This window comes from Ictidomys tridecemlineatus, chromosome 4 (assembly GCF_052094955.1).
Source record: "Ictidomys tridecemlineatus isolate mIctTri1 chromosome 4, mIctTri1.hap1, whole genome shotgun sequence".
Classification (NCBI taxonomy): domain Eukaryota; kingdom Metazoa; phylum Chordata; class Mammalia; order Rodentia; family Sciuridae; genus Ictidomys; species Ictidomys tridecemlineatus.
This window is the reverse complement of record NC_135480.1, coordinates 185,146,125-185,152,124: the sequence shown is the minus strand read 5'-3', so window position 1 is coordinate 185,152,124 and position 6,000 is coordinate 185,146,125.

Here is a 6,000-nt window from a genome sequence, read left to right as displayed (position 1 = left end):
GCCTTGTCAGTGATGGAGAGAAAAAAAAATGGGTGGACATTAGTGTATCTCTTTAGGGAGAGAGAGAGAGAGGGAGGGAGGGAGGAGAGAGAGAAGGGGGTGGGGAGAGTGCAAACATGCAATGAAGAAAAGAGTTTTAAGTGAAAGAGAATTAACTATTGGACATACTTAAAGAAAATTCCAGAAAAACATCTATGTGGAAATGTCTAGCAGACCGTTGGATATATGATTTTAAGGTTGAAATAATGAAGTTTGTTTGGTAAACATAATTTGAGTCATCGTGTTATGAGATGATCCCAGGAAACAATAGAAAGGACCACAGAAGAAGATCTCAGACAGCATTTAAGAACGGTAGAGAAGGAGGAGACTCCAGCTATTCAAGAGCTTCCTGGAAAAGCGTGTACCACTTCTTTCTGGGCAATATGCTTTCATGAAGAAGCACAGCTACTTCTTCAGCTCGGGGAAAACTGGAAGGTGATGCAGAAGCACCAGATGTGACCCTCTTGAGGAACAATAGCGAGCCCATCTCCTCTGACCCCTTCCACTCCGATTGTTCTCAGCTCTCTCTGCAACATAGAGCTCTCCTGAGCTCTATAGACCTGTATTGAGTATCTCCTCAATGCCCACAAGCATCTCATCCTTCCTTGCAAAGCCATCGAAAAATATCTAGAATGTGCAATGCCAGGAATTGGGGACTAACTAAATGGAGGAATGAAGACAAGGACGATGTTGACCAACTGCAGGTTATACCATCCTCCTGTAAAAAAACTGTACAAGGATAGAAAAGCAGTGTTTTTATTTATTTTTTTAAAATTTATTCTTTTTAGACTACATGACAATAGAGTGACATATTATACATACATGGAGTATAGCTTATTCTAATTAGGATGTCATTCTTATGGAGTTTCCTTGGTGGTGTATTCATACAACTGTATTTTTATTTTCAAGAAAAGATGAATTTTCAGAGACATTTCCTGATATTAAATCCTTACATCTAACATAGACTTGAGCTCTTGAGTGCTGGGGCTGGGCCGATTTATTTCTGCATCTCATTACTTACAGCAATGTCAGGTGCAGGTAACAGCTAGGGACGAAAGTTTGCAGCACTGATTTGAATGCACTTTTAAATGGGCCAGGAACATCTTCCCATGAGGATTCATCGCAAACCTCCCCAAGGGGGGGACCCGTCACTTTTGCTTAGGCAACAATTTCATCAGTCAAATGAGGGAATTGGGTCACATTCTGGGGCAAGCAATATACAGCTCTTCTCAATTGCACCAGACTAGCTTATCACACTTATCCAGAGTGAAGACTTTATCACCAATCCTACTGTTTTCACTTCTAACCAACATACATGTATGTTGAAGTTTCAATTTTGCAAGATGAAGAGGTGAAGGTGGATGGTGGCGATTGCACAACAATGTGAATCTTAGTGTGAACTTAATGCCATGGAGCTGTACACTTAAAGATAGTTACCCGGTGAATCCTATGATTTATATATAAATACATATATATATACTACCATAACTAACAGTAATGATTTTTAAAAATTATAGATTTGTAAAATTATTTTATTTTATTGCTTTGTTCTTTGTTCTTTTATACGACAGTAAAGTGTATTTTGACCTACGTGTTCTAATTGGGTTTTGAGGCACTGTGTTCTTCTGCAGGGTGGCAGGGAGGCCTCAGCTGAGACAGTCTGCAGCACCATGAACAATGACACTCTGTAGCTAGCTCTGTGATCACTGAGGGTATGGGAAGGTTGTGTTGAGCTGAACTGTGTCCCTGATGAAGATATGCTGAGGTCCACGTGTCTGGTACCTACAAATGCAAAGTTTTTTTCGAAACAGAGACTTTTGCAGAGGTACTCAAGTTAAAATGAGGTCATACTGGGTTGAGATTGGCCTTAATCCAATATGACTGGAGTCCTTATAAAAGAGAGAACAGAGAAAGGAGTCACAAGGAAGAGCACCAGGGGAGGATGGGGCTGGAGGGGTGCTCTTTCCATTCAGCAGGTGCTGAGGGGGACCGGCAGTCTCAGAGGAAGCCATGTAGAAGAGAGCAGGGTGACATCTTGATTTTGAATTTTGGCCTTTTTCACTGTTGTGAATTACTCAGTTTGTGGTCCTTTGTTACAGCAACTCCAAGAAACTAGTACAGATGCCAGCAAGAAGGGGATCCCCTCCATTCCTTCCTGGGCTGCAAATGCATTTGTTTCATAAAAAGTTTGCATTTGTAGGTACCAGACACGTGGACCTCAGCATATCTTCATCAGGGACACAGTTCAGCTCAACCCAACCTTCCCATACCCTCAGTGATCACAGAGCTAGCTACAGAGTGACATTGTTCATGGTGCTGCAGACTGTCTCAGCTGAAGCCTCCCTGCCACCCTGCAGAAGAACACAATGCCAAAGAGGAAGGGCTGCCAGGGTGCATGTGTGTGTGTGTGTGTGTGTGTGTGTGTGTGTGTGTGTGTGTGTAGGGAGGGGGTCTTGTCATGGTGACTCAGAGTTCTTCTTTTCTGAGTGACAGGGGACACAAGGCTACCTATGTGTCAAAGCAGTGACAGCACCAATCCCATCTGAAGGAGGCGCCCCACCATCGAGGGTTTAGCTGCTTCTCCAGAGGAACAAAGCAGTTTGAAGCAGCAGGAAGAAAGTGGGTTTGGGAGTCAGATGACTAAGTCCTGCTTCCATGCTTTAGGAAGCTTATAGTCTTGGAAGGGTAATAAGATCCTAGTAATTAAATCTATTAAAAGACAGAATAAGAGATGCAAAATATCCCAGGAGTGCATGCGATTATTGCTCTCCAGGAAACTTTCCAGAAAAGGAGGGATCTTTACTGACTCTCTGGGGACACTGGGGGCAGAGAGAAACATCCAGTTGGGAGAGACGAATGAAATGCAGAAAAGGTGGACATCAAGGAGCAATGACGTTTAATGAGATCATTCCTTCCACGAAGGCAGGAGGAGGCTTCAAAGGCCGTGCCCAAGCTCTTGGGTTGGCTCTTGCAGATGTTGGGTAAACTTTGAAGATTTCGGAGCAGGAGAGTAATTTAATCAGAGCTGGGCTTCGGGTAAAGGATCATGGTGGCTGTGTTTAGTACAAATTGGGGATGGGAAAGCATGGACACAGGGAGGACAATGAGAAATGCGTTCTTATTAAACCAGTTATATTTCCTAGGGTGACAACATGTTGATTTTCACTCTGGTTTGTTGTTTTTTTTTTTTTTTTAGATTTAATTATACATGAGGCTTAGAATCTATAAAGTTCACAGAGCAAGAGACCATCTTAAAAAATGGAGTTAGAACAAAAAAGAAAGTTTTTGCCAGCTGCCCCCATTCCCCTCTTCCTGTTACTCTGAATAGTAATCAACCCATGTCAGGGAAATTGCTGATTCATTTATTTTGCCATTATTTTACAGTTCACACAATGTAGGAAGCACAATTGTACCAAGGGACTTGGTCAGGAGTCCCTGATTTCTAGCTATAATACAGAATTACTATAGGCTAATTGAGATTTATTATCTACAAACCACCTGAAACTCCACTGAGGAGCCATAGTCATTAATCTTCAAAAGACTTAGTAATATTCTATCCAGTAGTTGCAAATTTTTGTTTTGCATTAAATCCTAACCCCACCAAAAAATATGCAAACTTTCTATCCGTCAAAATGAAAAGAGAAATAGCTTTATTGTCTCCTGTGCAGAAATAAATATACATGCAAACAATTTGTTACTTGTTATACCATAAATAGAAAAGCACTGATTAAAAATTTTTTGTATTGCCAGGTGCAGTGGCACACACCCTTAATCCCAGCAGCTCAGAAGGCTGAGGCAGGAGGATCACAAGTTCAAAGCCAGCCTCAGCAAAAGTGAGCTCTAAGCAACCCAGTGAGACCCTGTGTCGAAATAAAATACAAAAAAGAGCTGGGGATGTGGCTCAGTGGTCAAGTAGCCCTGGGCTCAATAAAAAAAAAAAAATTTTTTTATACTGCCCATTAGTTACTGAAATATTAATTTCTATGGATTTTGTAGGAATTGTGACAAAGCAGCTTTCTAAATTCTAACTTCATGTTTATTTTAGATCAAAGATGATATTAGGTTATCATAAATTAATATACAATTCTGATTGTATGTTTACTTATGTGAGCCGCATGCATTCAAGGTTGATCATTGCAGGCTTAGGTAAAACCCTTTTTTGTGTACCTGGAAAACTGAATTCCAGTGAGATGAAGAGATTTGCTTATGGGCCCATGTCCACTAACTTGTTGAAGTCTAACATAGATCATTTATTTGAGAACCCGAGTATTTACAGTGCTATTATTATTATTATTATTTTCTTTTACTCTAAAATAGACTTTTTAAATTTTATTTATTTATTTATTTATTTATTTTGCATTACACAGAAAGAATTTAGAGTTCCGTACTCCACCATTCCCTTTTAAAAGCAAGGCACCATTCACAACTCCTACTGACTTTCAAGACTGTAGATTTTGGAGTCATGATACTTGTACTGGTTCCATGAGACTACCAGGGACATCCATTCTTCTCTGCCCTCTCCCTGAACCTACTTATAGAATGGATTTACACAACATCAATGGTGGACTTTGCTACAGGTTGTATAAGGACAGAGTAGAGGGTGTGCCCATCCACAGTGTTCAGCTTGGAATCCCAAGTTCAGACCTTTCCATTTTTCTAGGTCCATTTTCTTTTGCCCAACCTCCAGGGGCCCTTCTTTCTCATCTTTTGCACTCATGGAGAGGTTACCATTTTCCCTTTCCCACAGTGCAGATCTGCCCCAGTGGCTAATTCCCAAATACTCCCTTGTGGAAAAAAAAAAAAAAAAAAGTCCAGCCAGTTAAGACCCTCCTCCTTAGAAAGCAATGAAGATCCCCCTTTTGCACTTGAACGTGTGTTTTGAACCCTTTCTCCCGCATATAAACCTTTCATGGCATTTTCCCCCAACTTATAGAAATACTTGATGGAAAAGAATAGAGATGATATATGGGCAAAGAAGATGCCCCACCTTATATGCTGTGGACAAAGCCTGATGTTAATATGCAAAGCCACTGGTGGGGCTCTTGTGTGTGCTTCTGTGTCAAGGTGGGTTGTTCAGTTAAGACCATCTGGTTCATTCAGTGGTAACTATCACAAAGAAATATTTAAAGGACTGGTTTTCTGATATTAAATATGACTTTTGAAGCCCAAAGAGCTATTATTAAGCCTCAGATCAAAGAACAATATAATTAGCTTCAGGAAAAGAACAATGAATAGAAAAAACATTCATCAACAAGCATGGTGGCCCTTCCAGCAGATCAGCTGGCACAACATGGTTCTTTTCATAGGGGTAGAAAAAACAGAATGTATTTTGGGGAAAAAATACAAGCTCAACACCCCTGTGGGAATCTGCCTGACATAAATAAATGTAATACACACACATTTACATTTAATATATTAATATACTTCTTTTCTAACAGTGTGTTTTATTTATCCATCTCTCTTTTTATTAATTATTTGGATGACTATGGCTTCACTATTTTTTCGTAAGATTTTTCTCAACATCAGACATTCAAATAAATGTCTTGAAGGATTCCTTGGTAAATGAATACTGTTATATTGAGATTTAAATCCTTTAATAATTCTTTGGATAATTCCTAAATTACTCTAAGAATTGTATCCTTGGAAATAAATCCTAAGAACAAAATGAACACGGTTTTGTGAGAAGGACTCGCTAAAGAAAATAGGCATCTAAAATGCGGTAGAAAAGTGGCAAAAGCTTTTAGACAACCATTAGCTATCCTCATGGAGGAATAGATTAAAATGTCTAAAAGAAATAGAAATGTTAAATGCTCTAATTTTGCATCAAGTATGTAATTTCTTTTTTGTTTTGTTTTACATTCAACCAGTTGGAACCTGCAAAATAATACAGCACAGATTTCTTTTTGTTGGTCCTATAATACTTCCCCCAGAACAATTATGCATTCGATTCGGGGACTGTCA